Source organism: Coregonus clupeaformis, chromosome 10, assembly GCF_020615455.1.
Source record: "Coregonus clupeaformis isolate EN_2021a chromosome 10, ASM2061545v1, whole genome shotgun sequence".
Classification (NCBI taxonomy): domain Eukaryota; kingdom Metazoa; phylum Chordata; class Actinopteri; order Salmoniformes; family Salmonidae; genus Coregonus; species Coregonus clupeaformis.
Genome location: NC_059201.1, coordinates 55,612,269 through 55,630,146, shown reverse-complemented (window position 1 = coordinate 55,630,146; position 17,878 = coordinate 55,612,269). Strand labels below are relative to the sequence as shown.

The 17,878-nt window shown below is 41.0% G+C and overlaps 1 protein-coding gene across 3 annotated transcripts in view; it reads left to right on the top strand.

The window, feature by feature from the left end:
- LOC121575579 (cadherin-22-like) overlaps nucleotides 1–17,878 on the top strand; it is a 283,643-nt gene that overhangs the window by 76,602 nt on the left and 189,163 nt on the right. For 2 of the 3 annotated variants that reach the window (XM_041888769.2, XM_041888767.2), the window contains exon 2: nucleotides 7,839–7,937. The gene's annotated coding sequence lies outside the window, so the exon portion shown is untranslated. The remainder of the gene's footprint in view (nucleotides 1–7,838; nucleotides 7,938–17,878) is intronic. The other variant, XM_041888768.2, reaches the window with a different exon arrangement.

Genomic DNA, 17,878 nt, shown 5'->3' with positions numbered 1-17,878 from the left:
AGGGCCTGCTCTCTCAGCTGATAATCGGCCCGTAGCATTGTCACCGGCTTGTTCTATCCAAACGGTGCCGTCCCTTCCTCTCTCCTGTCTCACGTTTCATTTGGTGGTGGCACGGCCACCTGCTCAGTGCGCACCGTTCTGGCTTTTTTGCGCTTAGAGCTCGGAGGTGAACAGTAGGTTCAGGCTGAGATGTCATCCTGATTAATTTCTTCCCCAGTCATTTTCATTCAGATTTTGTTACAATGCTAACGCAGCATGTGCACCCATTCATCTTGGTCTTCTTGCCATTGTAATTTACGCACACTCCAAGTAGGCCAGAGTAGACTGGTAAGACGGCTTGGATTCGATGGACTGATATAGGATACATGCCATTTTTAGATTATAATTAGAATGGATCAATACAATCGAATGGCCCTCTTTGTTCTTCGTTCACAATTCCCCTCGTTCATCAACTCACCCATTCTCCCCCTTTCTCCCCCATTCTCCCCCTTTCTCCCCCATCATACTTTACTGCATTTATTTAATCTGTTGTTAAATGTGTGAAATTATTTTCGGGTAATTATCGGGGTAATTATCAACTGGGCAAGGCACCTTCAACTGTTGGGAGAAGGAGGGGAGCAGGCCCTACTGTCGGGCAGGGGCAACGGAGGAAAACCATTCAAAAATGACATGCCCTCCTAAAACTGTTTAGAACTCCAGTTCTGTTTGTGATATTATTCTAATGACAGTGTGTTGTATAGACTTATTTAGGAAAAGTCAAGGACGGAGGGGCGCACGACTTAAAAAATGGCAGAGTAATCATTAAAAAAAAATTCATGAGCAGTCCAAATGACTGCTTTAGCGGTTCTAGTGTTAAAAGCACGCACTTTCATTTATCTTTCCGGCACACATTTAATTGTTTTGACCTCTGTGCTCGATCAAATTCTTATGGTACAACTGTTCCACAATTAACTTATTCTCTAAAAAGATATCAAATTGTCTTCATACTATATACAGCAAGGTCAACTCCAGGTGAAAAACACCACCGTGCTACTTATTTGTTTGTACTCTGAATTTGTGTGAAACCTCGGTAACACTTTACTTGACACCCAGTGTCATAACACATTAAGACACAGTCATAACCATGTCATAATATGTCATAACAGCTGACATTACTTGTCATAACCTGTCATAATATGGTCATAACACTGTCATGACTCATATATTTACACCTGTTGTGACATACAGTATATTTAGTTATTTTATGGCTGGTTATGATACCTACATAAGACTGTCAAAACCCACATTTATTCAAATTAGTTTTTTCCCTGCCAAGAAGTTTCCTCTCGTTTGAAAGTTTGTTTCTTAAATCCTTTGTTGTTGTTGTAATGAATTCTTAACAGTCATGTTTGTTTCATCATATTTTAAATAACTTGACATTGTCAATAAGCATTATGACCATCATAATCATTTAAACGAGATTCAAGGGTTTTTCTTTATTTTTACTATTTTCTACATTGTAGCTTGATGGTTTTTATGACTGCACTTGAACTTTTCCAGATTGACTGACCTTCATGTCTTAAAGTAATGATGGACTGTCATTTCTCTTTGCTTATTTGAGCTGTTCTTGCCATAATATGGACTTGGTCTTAATTGAAATGCATTCCAGGTGACTACCTCATGAAGCTGGTTGAGAGAATGCCAAGAGTGTGCAAAGCTGCAATCAAGGCAAAGTGTGGCTACTTTGAAGAATCTCAAATATACACTGCTCAAAAAAATAAAGGGAACACTTAAACAACACAATATAACTCCAAGTCAATCACACTTCTGTGAAATCAAACTGTTCACTTAGGAAGCAACACTGATTGACAATCAATTTCACATGCTGTTGTGCAAATGGAATAGACAACAGATGGAAATTATAGGCAATTAGCAAGACACCCCCAATAAAGAAGTGGTTCTGCAGGTGGTGACCACAGACCACTTCTCAGTTCCTATGCTTCCTGGCTGATGTTTTGGTCACTTTTGAATGCTGCCGGTGCTTTCACTCAAGTGGCTCAGGTAGTGCAGCTCATCCAGGATGGCACATCAATGCGAGCTGTGGCAAGAAGGTTTGCTGTGTCTGTCAGCGTAGTGTCCAGAGCATGGAGGCGCTACCAGGAGACAGGCCAGCACATCAGGAGACGTGGAGGAGGCCGTAGGAGGCCGTAGGAGGGCAACAACCCAGCAGCAGGACCGCTACCTCCGCCTTTGTGCAAGGAGGAGCAGGAGGAGCACTGCCAGAGCCCTGCAAAATGACCTCCAGCAGGCCACAAATGTGCATGTGTCTGCTCAAACGGTCAGAAACAGACTCCATGAGGGTGGTATGAGGGCCTGACGTCCACAGGTGGGGGTTGTGCTTACAGCCCAACACCGTGCAGGACGTTTGGCATTTGCCAGAGAACACCAAGATTGGCAAATTCGCCACTGGCGCCCTGTGCTCTTCATAGATGAAAGCAGGTTCACACTGAGCACATGTGACAGACGTGACAGAGTCTGGAGACGCCGTGGAGAACGTTCTGCTGCCTGCAACATCCTCCAGCATGACCGGTTTGGCGGTGGGTCAGTCATGGTGTGGGGTGGCATTTCTTTGGGGGGCCGCACAGCCCTCCATGTGCTCGCCAGAGGTAGCCTGACTGCCATTAGGCACCGAGATGAGATCCTCAGACCCCTTGTGAGACCATATGCTGGTGCGGTTGGCCCTCGGTTCCTCCTAATGCAAGACAATGCTAGACCTCATGTGGCTGGAGTGTGTCAGCAGTTCCTGCAAGAGGAAGGTATTGATGCTATGGACTGGCCCGCCCGTTCCTCAGACCTGAATCCAATTGAGCACATGTGGGACATCATGTCTCGCTCCATCCACCAACGCCACGTTGCACCACAGACTGTCCAGGAGTTGGCGGATGCTTTAGTCCAGGTCTGGGAGGAGATCCCTCAGGAGACCATCCGCCACCTCATCAGGAGCATGCCCAGGAGTTGTAGGGAGGTCATACAGGCACGTGGAGGCCACACACACTACTGAGCCTCATTTTGACTTGTTTTAAGGACATTACATCAAAGTTGGATCAGCATGTAGTGTGGTTTTCCACTTTAATTTTGAGGGTGACTCCAAATCCAGACCTCCATGGGTTGATACATTTGATTTCCATTGATAATTTTTGTGTGATTTTGTTGTCAGCACATTCAACTATGTAAAGAAAAAAGTATTTAATAAGATTATTTCATTCATTCAGATCTAGGATGTGTTGTTTAAGTGTTCCCTTAATTTTTTTGAGCAGTGTAAAATATATTTTTATTTGTTTCACAGTTTTTGGGTTACTACATGATTCCATATGTGTTATTTCATAGTTTTGATGTCTACAATATTATTCTACAATGTATAAAATAGTAAAAATAAAGAAAAACCCTGGAATGAGTAGATGTGTCCAAACTTTTGAATGGTACTGTACATGCCCTTTTATCAGTCATCAGTCAAAAAGACAGGGTCTTGTCCTGTTCCTGAGATATGCGCCTGCATTCATCCCAGCAACAGAGCATTGGGGTAGGTGCATGTCTGACATCAATGTATGCACAATTACAATGATAATTTAATATGGTCAATTAAAAAAAATATATATACAACATAAACATACTGCTTAGGCTATGGTGTAATGGAATGTTTTGCCTTGTGTGGTAGGTTTTGTTGGTTTTGACACTCTTATATAGGTGTCATAACCAGCCATATAATAACTACTGTGGGAGGTTTTGTTGGTTTTGACACTCTTATATAGGTGTCATAACCAGCCATATAATAACTACTGTGGGAGGTTTTGTGGGTTTTGACACTCTTATATAGGTGTCATAACCAGACATAAAATAACTACTGTGGGAGGTTTTGTTGGTTTTGACACTCTTATATAGGTGTCATAACCAGCCATATAATAACTACTGTGGGAGGTTTTGTGGGTTTTGACACTGTTATGTAGGTGTCATAACCAGCCATAAAATAACGCAATATATATCACAACAGGTATAAATATACACTACCATTCAAAAGTTTGGGGTCACTTAGAAATGTCCTTGTTTTAAATGGCTATTGTAGCTGGAAACAGCTGATTTTTTATGGAATATCTACATAGGCGTACAGAGGCCCATTATCAACAACCATCAGTCCTGTGTTCCAATGGCACGTTGTGTTTGCTAATCCAAGTTTATCATTTTAAAAGGCTAATTGATCATTAGAAAACCCTTTTGCAGTTGCGTTAGCACAGCTGAAAACTGGCCTTCTTGAGACTAGTTGAGTATCTGGAGCATCAGCAATTGTGGGTTCGATTACAGGCTCAAAATGGCCAGAAAGAAATAACTTTCTTCTGAAACTCGTCAATCTATTCTTGTTCTGAGAAATGAAGGCTATTCCATGCAGGGGCGGTGTGTTCAATAGGGCGATATGGGCGACGCACTGCCAAACGGGAAAAGGAAGGGATTTTTTTTCTAATCAATTATATCACGGCAACAGTAGTTATCAGTGTTCTAATCTGATCTGACTGCCACTAAATGTCAAATCAGGCTAAAGTCGTGCTTCAAATGGCCCCGCCCGTTTTTGGGGCGATTTCAGTCAGGTTGAAAATCGCCCAGAAGTCTGTCATAGACTCTCATGTAAAATCTATTTTTTTCAAATTTCAAAGCTTTCAATACAATCTCTATGGGTGTCTGAGGGCTTGCACTTACGCGCTTTCGTCATACGTGACGTAACCATGAACGTAACTAAGAAAATAGCGGCTAGCAGCGTCTCTGTTGCGACCTGCAGTGTGGCGTTATCTTATGTTTTTAATTTGTACACTTAGTGGCGTTATTTTATGTTTTTAATTTGTACACTTAGTTTACAAACATTCTGCCAACCATGGATTTCCAGTGGTGGGTTTTGGACTGATCTTGTTGATCGTGTACATACCCGCTACGAACTGACTAAATAATGAAAACGCTGCTGGCAGCGGAATCCAATACAGCTGGGAGACTTGGCTGGATGACAGAGTCCCGGACAGAGAAGTGGAGCCGGCCGGCTTCACCCTGGTCAGAGCGGACCGCGATCTGACAGTCACAGGGAAAATCGATCCTGGTAAGAGAGCGACTCTGTACCCCCGACATTGAACTGCTTTCTGTGTCACTGCGACCTTACTATCTGCCCCGTGAGTTCCCCCAATTGTTTGTTACCGTTGTGTACTGTTGATAATCACAAGTTTACTGGAGAACTGAGACCAAGTAGAGACTTTGGACAGGGTGGATATGGTATAATAAAGGCAGTTTATTCAGAGGTAAAGATATCTGGTATCGCGTGCACGGACTCGTTCGTCAAACTCTTAGGGAGCTATCTGAAGAGAGCCCCGAAAACATTGTGTGCAGACATTTTATACAATAAATGATGTAGGTTGAATCTAGTAGTTCTGATCTTCTGATTGGTCCTGATGAGTTGGGCGAGGTCCCCTCCACTGTTGCATTGGCTCTGAGTCGGGTTCTCTGTCTTCAAATGTTCAGCCTAAAGAGAGGGGATTTTGTGTGTGTGTGTGTGTGTGTTTAACAGTGATGATGTGTGTGTGTGTGTGTGTTATCAGTGATGATGTGTGTGTGTGTGTGTGTGTGTGTGTGTGTCCTCAGAGCAAGAACTCGTGAGTTGGAAGAACTGAGAGACCTATGGCGTGGGTGTTGTCCTTGGCCACCTGCTGACAAGGCTGACAAGATAGGACTCTTTTGTCCATTGTTATAGGATAGGAACAGCATTGATTGAAAACAAACGCCCAACACAAAATGGGTCATGCACAAGATTTTAGTCAGACCAAGCTATAACATTATATATTTACTACGACAGTACATTCAACCAAAAGCTAATATAACAAAGGCATCAGAGATTATTTATAATCTGTCACAGAAACTGGAATCCATCTCCCCAGATCAGTCAATAAATGCTTCTGGTATTGACTTATATGCTGCCCCTGTCTTCATGTTGTATGCTGGACATATCTTTTTTAAAATGTGTGTAGGTCACCTAAATCATCAGAAAAATTGCCCCTCCTGAGAATTTTTTCAGGAGCCGCCACTGATTCCATGTGAGAAAATGCCAAGAAACTGAAGATCTCGTACAACGCTGTGTACTACTCCCTTCACAGAACAGCACAAACTGGCTCTAACCAGAATAGAAAGAGGAGTGGGAGGCCCCGGTGCACAACTGAGCAAGAGGACAAATACATTAGAGTGTCTAGTTTGAGAAACAGACGCCTCGCAGGTCCTCAACTGGCAGCTTCATTAAAAAGTACCCGCAAAACACCAGTCTCAACGTCAACAGTGAAGAGGCGACTCCGGGATGCTGACCTTCTAGGCAGAGTTACAAATAAAAAGCCATATCTCAGACTGGCCAATAAAAATACAAGATTAAGATGGGCAGTCTGAGATATGGTTATGATGTGTCATAAAGTGTTATGACGCTGGGTGTCAAGTAAAGTGTTACTGAAACCTCAGAGGCCACAGTGTGTTGTCTTTCACCGAATAAACATTATGCCCACACAAACAAACAGAGATAAATTAAACCTGAAAAATGAAAACGTGTGAAAGGGTTGTCATTCCACCCCAGGAATGGGTTGGGGTGGTGTCTTTAGACATTCTGTGACGTCGTGGATCTGTTTCAGCACAACAGGAGTTAAGCATGGAACAGTCAGAGGCCTGAGGATACAAGCGCTCCATATACTGAAGTGTTTGATCAGATGAGCTGTGCTCAATCTCCTTAGGTCTTGTGTTAGTGCTCAACAACACTTATCTTGTGGATTTCCTTTGTTTTCGCCAAGTACACAAGGTCTCACTGTTTGACTTACATTATGTCGAAGTAAAAGTGTCACTAACTCGGTAGTGTTGTTTTTTGATTCGATGCTTATGCATACAAACACTTTGTGCTGTATGCCGTACGAGTAGTATTTGTTTTCGTGTGAGCGTCAAGTATTGATTTACGGTAGCTGTACCCAACTGCATATTGCTTTCTGAACATGATGCTAAACGAAAGGTTCAAGAATGAGAGTCAACATATTGTTGCTTTGCAATACATTTTATTGCCTTTTGAAATGATCTCTTTTATAGTATCGCATTCACCTATACTCACAGATCAATTCTGGTTCAAATGTGCATTGCCAGGTAAATTGAGAGAAATCACGTTAATTTCAATGTTGTTCTTCTTTGACCAAGCCACTTATCCACTTCAAGCTCACCAGGGCTCTCAAGCAGCACAACAGACAGGATATTAGCACGGGGCTAACCTCACACCCAACCCGTAATGACAAAGATAATAACACTTGACCCAGGCAACTGCCTGACTGCCGTGTATTACACCAAGCCGGGGGGTAGATGCAGGATGTATATTTTTGTAAGTATGTTGTCAGGAACAAAGTTTGTGTGATTAGACGGGAGTTAAAGTGTAATTAAAAGAGTTTAAATAGACATGGCACCATCTCGAGGGATCCTGTAGCCTGTACCCTACCTTCGGGGGGAAGCGGGGAGGAAGGTAATTAAATAAATGTCTGTGGGTTATTGAATGTGCTCTCACCCCGAACAAAGTGGTGCCTTCTCCCAACCTGAGAGTAGAGGAAGACAGTTAATGACTCTGTTTTATAAAACCACTTTAGCTCTTGCCTTCGCTCCCAGACAGTGTGAGGGTATTCTCTCTTTTCATCCGCAAGGGAGATGGTCCCACCGTTTTTCTCCCTCCATTAGTATATTACCTGCCCCTCCCCTCTCCCTGCTATTAGATTAATTCATCTTAACTTGGTAGACAATGAAGTACTCCGGTTTCTCCTTTGTTGCAGGACTGCGGGGAGATGGAGAGTGAAATTAGGGGTGACATCTTGAAGAGGACCGGAAGACCTGAAGAGTATAATTCTCTGTAAAGAAACCAGCAAGGTCAGGTGAGAATCTTATGAACACATCATTTACATAATGAATTATTAATATTAATTTGTGCTTATAACCGGCTTTTAAACCATTATCAAATACTTTATTAACCATTAGTGACATTTTTATAAATATTCCTGCATGTACTTGTACATGTACAGTGCCTTAAGAAAGTATTCATACCCGTTGACTTATTCAACATTTTGTTGTGTTACAGCCTTAATTCAAAATGGATTAAATCGATTTTTTCTCTCATCAATCTAAACACAATACCCCATAATGACAAAGTGAAAACATGTTTTTAGACATTTTTGCTAATTTATTGAAAATGAAATACAGAAAGATATCATTTACATAAGTATTCACACCCCTGAGTCAATACTTTGTAGAAGCACCTTTGGTGGCGATTACAGCTTTGAGTCGTCTTGGGAATGTCTGTTTCAGCTTTGCACATCTGGATTAGGGATTTTCTCCTATTCTACCTTGCAGATTTTCTCAAGCTCTGTTAAATTAGATGGGGAGTGGCGGTGAACAAGCAATCTTCAAGTCTTACCACAGATTTTCAATGGGATTCAAGTCTGGGCTTTGGCTGGGCCACTCAAGGACTTTCAAATTCGTGTTCTGATGCCATTCCAGCATTGCTTTGGCTGTATGCTTGGGGTCATTGTCTTGTTGGAGCGTAAATCTTCACCCCATTCTAAGGTCATTTGAACTCTGAAGCAGGTTCTCATCAAGGATTTGCCTGTATTTGGCTCCATTCATTGTTCCCTCTATCCTTACTAGTCTTCCAGTCCCTGCAGCATCCCCATAGCATGATGCTGCCACCACCATGCTTCACTGTAGGGATGGTGTTAGAAGGATGATTTTTTTGTTGTTTCATCAGAGCACAGAATATATTGCGTTATGCTCTGAGTCTTTCACAATACTTTTTGCAAACTCCAAGTGTGCTGTCATGTGTCTTTTTATCAGGAGTGGCTTCCGTCTAGCTACTCTCCCATAAAACCCAGATTGGTGAAGTGCTGTAGAGACTGTTGTCCTTCTAGCAGGTTCTCCGGTCTCAGCCAAGGAACTCTGTAGTTCTGTCAGAGTGGTCATTGAGTTCTTGGTCACCTCTCTGACCAAGATCCGTCTTGCCCGGTTGCTAAGTTTGGTCAGACGGCCAGGTCTAGGCAGTCTGGGCAGTTCCATATTTTTTCAATTTTCCAGTGATGGAGACCACTGTGCTCTTGGAAACTTTCAACACTCTATAAATTGTTTTATACCCTTCCCCAGATATACAGTACCAGTCAAAATTTTGGACACACCTACTCATTCAAGGGTTTTTCTTTATTTTTACTATTTTCTACATTGTAGAATAATAGTGAAGACATCAAAACTATGAAATAACACATATGGAATCATGTAGTAACCTAAAAAGTGTTAATCAAATCTAAATATATTTTATATTTGAGATTCTTCAAAGTAGCCACCCTTTGCCTTGATGGCAGCTTTGCACACTCTTGGTATGCTTCATCACACATTGGGTCCTCAGATCCTCAAAAAATTATACAGCTGCACCATCGAGAGCATCCTGACTGGTTGCATCACCGCCTGGTATGGCAACTGCTTGGCCTCTGACCGCAAGGCACTACAGAGGGTAGTGCGTACGGCCCAGTACATCACTGGGGCAAAGCTCCCTGCCATCCAGGACCTCTATACCAGGCGGTGTCAGAGGAAGGCCCTCAAAATTGTCAAAGACTCCAGCCACCCTAGTCATAGACTGTTCTCTCTGCTACCGCACGGCAAGCGGTACCGAGTGCCAAGTCTAGGTCCAAAAGACTTCTCAACAGCTTCTACCCCCAAGCCATAAGACTCCTGAACAGCTAATCATGGCTACCCGGACTATTTGCACTGCCCCCCACCCCATCCTTTTTACGCTGCTGCTACTCTGTTAAGTAAGTATTTATGCATAGTCACTTTAACTCTACCCACATGTACATATTACCTCAACTACCTCAACTAGCCGGTGCCCCGGCACATTGACTCTGCAACGGTACCCCCCTGTATATATAGCCTCCCTACTGTCACTTTATTTTACTGTATATATAGCCTCCCTACTGTCACTTTATTTTACTTCTGCTCTTTTTTTCTCAACACTTTTTTTGTTGTTGTTTTATTCTTACTTTTTTGTTTAAAATAAATGCACTGTTGGTTAAGGGCTGTAAGTAAGCATTTCACTGTAATGTCTGCACCTGTTGTATTCGGCGCATGTGACCAATAAAATTTGATTTGATTTGATTTGATCACAATTATATCTCAGAGATCTACGGGCAATTCCTTGGACTTCATGGTATAGTTTCTGCTCTGTGGGACCTTATATAGACAGGTGTGTTTCTTTCTAAATCATGTCCAAACAATTGAATTGGCCACAGGTGGTCTCCAATCAAGTTGTAGTGACATCTCACGGATTATCAAAGGACATTGGCTGCACCTGCCTCTTGGATTGTCATAGCAAAGGGGTGTGAAAACTTATGCAAATGAGATATTTATATTTCAGAGTGAACCTGCTTCAGATTGCAAATAACCTTAGACTGGGGTAAATATTTACATTCCAACAGGACATTGACCCCAAATATACAGCCAAAGCAACACTGGAATGGCTTCAGAACAAAAATGTAAAGTCCTTGAGTGGCTCAGCCAAAACCCAGACCTGAATCCCATTGAAAATCTGTGGAAAGACATGAAGATTGTTGTTCACCGCCGCTCCCCATCTAACTTAACAGAGCTTGAGAGAATCTGTAAGGAAGAATGGGAGAAAATCCCAAAATCAACATGTGCATAGCTGATACAGACATACCCAAGACAACTCAAAGCTGTAATCGCCGCCAAAGGTGCTTCTATAAAGTATTGACTCAGGGGTGTGAATACTTATGTAAATGAGATCTTTCTGTATTTCATTTTCAATACATTTGCAAGAATTTCAAAAAACATGTTTTAACTTTGTCATTTTGGGGTATTGTATTGTTGAGATTTGTATTTTATTTATTCTATTTTTAATTCAGGCTGTAATAACAAAATGTGGAATAACTCAAGTGGTATAAATACTTTCTGAAGGCACTGTACGTATTACATCCCCAAAACGTTTTTTGGGGTTGACAAAAGCTAAACAGACTCAGTTCAAACGAGAACAACAACCAAATACATGACCTATTCACTATCAAGTTATTCCAGAACATTCAGCTTAGACACCTGCTGTACTTTTGTTGGTTTACTTTGCTTCAAGTCAACCACTGGCCATGATGCTTAAGATTCAAACCTTCTCATCCAACTGTGTGCTGGAATACAAATGTACAATTGTACATTTTGCCAATAGACCCCCAATTTACTACAATACAAATATGAAGCAGTATACATACAAATGCAAATTATTATGACTATAATAAACAAAGTCAGGGAGTGGGGGGTAGATTAGGGAGAGAAAATCCTGCTCTTCTCCCAATTATGTCCTTGTGTGTTTCCAATGCTCCGGATTAAGACACAACCAAAATCTGCTGACTCATGGGATTATAGACTTTATGGACCTCCCCAACTTAATATGTCTCTGTCTGTGTCAGTGTCTTTGATATCAGGGGTAATGCCCAACTAAAGAATCCAATCTCTCCAGATTAGTGTGTGAATTTGTTTACACCATCTGCCTTTTCGGTAATTGAATGAATACCATAATCGGATGGACATGGCTGTTGTGTGTCGTACGGACTTCTCGCCAAAATCTCTTCCACATCGATGTATGAATTAGGTCTTGTTATGTGTTTACCGTCTCCATGTGTTTGCATTGACACAACGGTGGATGTTATGTACATGGCATGCCAGTGACAGGTTGACGTTTATTGTCATGAGTCTTGTCCTAGAGGCAGAACTGAGCGATTTCCCCAGCTGCAAAGTCAAAATTGGCTATTTTTTTAAAAAAAATTCTGAAAACCAAAATGTGCTTTGTGGTCTTAATGTAAGGTTAGGGTTATTTATTAGGGTTAGCAGTGTGGTTAAGGTTAGGGTTAGGTTTTAAATCAGATGTATGACTTTGTGGCTGTGCTAGCTAGTGACCACTCTGCAGAGCTGCATCCAAAACAAGATTAATGATAAAAAACGCTAACCTGCGACTTTATCTCTTGTCTTGGTCACTCAAGTAATGACCGAATCCTTTCAACTTATCCCTCTCAATTGTTTTTGCTGAATTCTCAATTAAGGGAATGTGAATACAGTGAGGGAAAAAAGTATTTGATCCCCTGCTGATTTTGTACGTTTGCCCACTGACAAAGACATGATCAGTCTATAATTTTAATGGTAGGTTTATTTGAACAGTGAGAGACAGAATAACAACAAAAAAATCCAGAAAAACGCATGTCAAAAATGTTATAAATTGATTTGCATTTTAATGAGGGAAATAAGTATTTGACCCCCTTTCAATCAGAAAGGTTTCTGGCTCCCAGGTGTCTTTTATACAGGTAACAAGCTGAGATTAGGAGCACACTCTTAAAGGGAGTGCTCCTAATCGCAGCGTGTTACCTGTATAAAAGACACCTGTCCACAGAAGCAATCAATCAATCAGATTCCAAACTCTCCACCATGGCCAAGACCAAAGAGCTCTCCAAGGATGTCAGGGACAAGATTGTAGACCTACACAAGGCTGGAATGGGCTACAAAACCATCGCCAAGCAGCTTGGTGAGAAGGTGACAACAGTTGGTGTGATTATTCGCAAATGGAAGAAACACAAAATAACTGTCAATCTCCATCTGCCTGGGGCTCCATGCAAGATCTCACCTCGTGGAGTTGCAATGATCATAAGAACGGTGAGGAATCAGCCCAGAACTACACGGGAGGATCTTGTCAATGATCTCAAGGCAGCTGGGACCATAGTCACCAAGAAAAAAAGTGGTAACACACTACGCCGTGAAGGACTGAAATCCTGCAGCGCCCGCAAGGTCCCCCTGCTCAAGAAAGCACATTTACAGGCCTGTCTGAAGTATGCCAATGAACATCTGTATGATTCAGAGGAGAACTGGGTGGAAGTGTTGTGGTCAGATGAGACCAAAATCGAGCTCTTTGGCATCAACTCAACTCGCCATGTTTGGAGGAGGAGGAATGCTGCCTATGACCCCAAGAACACCATCCTCACCGTCAAACATGGAGGTGGAAACATTATGCTTTGGGGGTGTTTTTCTGCTAAGGGGACAGGACAACTTCACTGCATCAAAGGGACGATGGACGGGGTCATGTACCGTCAAATCTTGGGTGAGAACCTCCTTCCCTCAGCCAGGGCATTGAAAATGGGTCGTGGATGGGTATTCCAGCATGACAATGACCCAAAACACACGGCCAAGGCAACAAAGGAGTGGCTCAAGAAGAAGCACATTAAGGTCCTGGAGTGGCCTAGCCAAAATCCCTCCTGAGATGTGTGCAAACCTGGTGGCCAACTATAAGAAACGTCTGACCTCTGTGATTGCCAACAAGGGTTTTGCCACCAAGTACTAAGTCATGTTTTGCAGAGGGGTCAAATACTTATTTCTCTCATTAAAATGCAAATCAATTGATAACATTTTTGACATGCGTTCTTCTGGATTTTTTTGTTGTTATTCTGTCTCTCACTGTGCAAATAAACCTACCATTAAAATTATAGACTGATCATGTCTTTGTCAGTGGGCAAATGTACAAAATCAGCAGGGGATCAAATACTTTTTTCCCTCACTGTATATGAAAGGGCTACAATATAGAACATTGTATTTCAAGACCATAGCACTACAGGCTTTTACCAGATATGCCACTTCCACATGTGCTATTAATATGTTAGGAGTTAACAAAACAAAAACAAAAAATTCTCTCCCATGTTATTTATTAGGGGCCATTGAAATTGTTATTTACTATAATTTATCTTAAATTAATTTCATATACATTTAAAATAAGTGCAGTAACTGTAAATCTTATATCTGACTTACTGTAGAGACATTTTTCAAATGCTCAGAAATCTCAAATTCTCAAAATTAAATGTAATACTTTAATTTCGTATGTGTGGGTTAGGATGATAATCCACAAGACTGGCACAGTATACCCGGGAAAGCGGGGGCAAGCCTAAGAGTGCTTATGCTACATTAATCTGTCTAGGGGAAAAAACAGATTTAAGTTTAATGGCTGAGTTTTAGCATTAAATGCACTGTATAAAAATTACAAAGTAGTTTAGGACATGCGTCCCAATTGGCACCCTATTATGTCCCAAATGGTGGCCTATTCCCTATAAAGTGCACTACTTTAGACCATGACCAATAGGGCTCTTATCTAAAGTAGTGTTCTATATAGGGAATAGGGTTCCATTTTGTACACACTTTCTAGGCTTTGCAGCCTTCCATTTCCAGGAATGCTGATTTGAGATTGGTTACTGTACATATGCAATACACCATTATACTGTACTACACAATACAAAGCTTATTTTGAGACTGTGCCCAGAATATGAGAAAAGTACTGAAAGCAGTAAGAATGAGATTTTACACTAGTTTATGAGATGAGAGTGAATGCAAAACTGCAGACTGCTTAGAGAATCCCCAAATGGCACACATTGACAAACTGCCTGGGGTGGAATGTTTTAAATTGGTTTTAAAAAATTGGGCCCTTTTTCGCAACAAAAAAAAAGTTTGCATTTCAAATGGAATATTCTCCGTTAATGGTCTGCAGTTTAAGTGGAATGTTTGCCATTGTGCAACTTTGATCAGAGACAATAATGGATTGAATAGTAGAGATGAGAATGGATTGATAAGGAGTTCTTATAGATACTTATTCAATATTTGCATTCAGATTGTCCAAGTGGCAATGCCTGGAAACCCGAGTGGAAAGGGAAATGCGGATGCATCGATAAGAGTTGTTATGGAAAAATTGTGATGACGATCAATAATTGTTTATTGTATGTTGTGGTGCAATTGTATGTGGATATACTGTACATTTTCAGCACGTGGAAAATACCATAATACGGATTGAGGCCACTCGTTATGTCTATGACGCACAAAAGGAAGCGTATTATAAAAAATGTATTATTACATTCACATTCGGTTTAAATGTTGCAGTGTGCAGATTGTCTTTCCACTTCAATACAGTGCATTTGACTAAGTCTTTTGTGCAACAGAACACAATATAAATACAGTATACAGGATCACATCCGTGCAGGACAAGTGGTTGATTACTGTAACTACATTCAATATAAGCAGAGTACAACACTGTATATCAACAATTGTTTATTCCAATGGAAAATAAATAATAAATATAGCTGTGAGCAGCAATGAACAGGGTTCACAGGATGACAGAAAGGAAACAAGATCAGTTGGATAACAAAGCAAGCCCTCTATCATGTAGGAACTATCTTCCTTTACAGTATGTGCAATCAGTGAAAGCATTACCATGTTTATCTCTCAATCAGATTTTTTAGAAAATAATGTATACCAGTAGATGCATATTATCACATGCAAACATATGCTACAAATACATCTAAAATCTTCTTCTCATGAACCATAGGACCAAATGACACCAAATGTGGATCCTAATAAAAAAAAAATATATATATGGAATGTAGGCCCATGGTACATTACTTATTTTGAGAAAAGCTAAGGTAGTGCCCGGGCTAACACGGTTAATATTAATAAACTGCAATTACCTTTGCAAGTTTAAACCACGTAAACCTTCTCACAAGAGCGTATAAAGTCTGGATTGATCATGGCTGTGTGGTGCGATACATTTAATCGGCGCATGTTATCTGTGGCAGGTGGCTGCCTGACAGGGTGTTAAATGGAGGCTATCTGTTGCTTTTATTGATTTTCTATCTATAAAGACGATACAGAGAAGTATTTTGTTTTTGCATCTTTAGACACTGATGGTGTCTAGCACTAGATGTTATGTAGAGTGTGGACCCTTCCAATATTCCGCCTTATGTTGTCATGTTAAGCAAGCAAGTTTAACCAAACCCACTCTACTTCTCTTGTGGCGGTGCATTCAATCTAAAAAGTTCCCTCAAGCCCCTTCCTCGTTCAACTGAGCTCTAACAAGCTTTCATTTTCCCTCTTATCTTTCTCTCTTTGACTTCTGCTCGTATCTTTCCTCAGTGGAAAAAAACACACACTCAAAAACATGAAACCCAAATGCAAATTCTGCCAGGTACAACCTCTCCGTACCATGAAAGAACTTTGCCAGTGGATCTTTGAGGAAGCAAAATGACTTTTAATTAACAAGCCCTTTATTGATCTGTGGACAAAACAGGCATTAATTATGTGAGAGCAGGCATTTAATTGAGGGAGCGAACAGGGGTCCCTGCTCGCTAGGCTAATACGCACTCAAAAATGAGGAGAATGTGATTGAGTACAGTGCCGCCGGGTTGAAGCGGGTGTACAAATTATCCTTCAACCAATGGGCTGGAGGTTCCTCATCTCTCTCTCTGTCTCATTTTCATTCTCTCTCTCTCTCACTCACTCTCAACACACACACACACACACACACACACACACACACACACACACACACACACACACACACACACTCACATGTTCTCTCTCACTTGAAAAGGAAATGCCATTGCTCTCCTTCTGTTTTTCAACTATTTACATTATTTGCTCTGCCATAGAGGTCTCCAAACATGGCTGCCCTATTAAAGATATACTCTAATTAGCAAATACAGTGATGGACATGACTGTAGGAGGGTGTGGAGACTGAAATGACCATAGTATCAGGTGGGAACTGAAATGACTGTAGGAACAAGTGGGGACTAAAATGACTGTAGGAACAAGTGGGGACTGAAATTACTGTAGGAGCGTTGGAGACCAAAATGACTGTAGGAGCATTGGAGACCGAAATGACTGTCGGAGCAGGTGAAGACTGAAATGACTGCCAAAGGATGCCATTTGAGAGCATCAGAATGGCTTTTTGATTTATAACTGACATTATGGGTAAACCTACATGACCATATGGCCTCCGCTACACTTTACACATAATCATAGAGGTCACATCAAAGCAAAGCAATCCTCCCATCTTAAATCTTTAATCCAAATATTTTCTGAATTTTAACATAGGCAGCAGTACAGTGGATATATTCTAGATAGTTATTCTTCTATTATTAAATAAAGGACATGCTATTCATGGGTTGCACGTTACATTTTGAACGTTCTTTTGAAGACTAATGCCAGACTGAAGGTTTTAACCTTACTCTTGATTTTGCGTTAATAAAGATTTTGTCAAAAGTGTGGCTTGGAAACACGATGACATTTCAAAAGGAGGCATATAATTAATAGGAAAACCTTTGTCATCATTGTGATGTAGCCAGATTGACATTAGATGTGGTATAACTTGGAGGGGACTGCACTGAATTTTAGCTAGCTAACATTAGCATTGCTAACTTGGCAAGCTAATGACAACATTGTAATCTCTCTAAATTGTTGTACATTTTACGACATCATAATAATGGCATAGTTGTTTCCTACTAATTATTTGCCTACTTAAGCAATGTCATTGTATTTCCAGGTTATTATAGTGTAATTTACACAAAACAGTAATTACCTAGCAGCATAGCTGGCTAGCTATGTTTTAGCAGCAGCAGAATCATCAACTTATCAATAATGAATGGGGGGCTTTGCAACCCTCTCGGACAGCCAAATCTTGTTGGCCCATTTTTCCCAATCTTTCTAATTTACTAAATAACTATTTGTATCTCACCACATTCTATAAGTCAAAAGGTGTTGTGTAAAAGGACTGTGAATATGTAAAAGGTGTATTGCAAATGATGGTATGGATATGAAAGTGATTTAGATGTATTACATCTCATATTTTGTTTGTCTGTCCATTTCTTTTTGCAGGCAAGGCACCAAATCCACACTCAAGGTTACTGTGTTTGGCCTCTGAGACGCAAAGACCTATAGCTTGCCCTGCAGATTATCATTGTGTTTTGCAATGAAT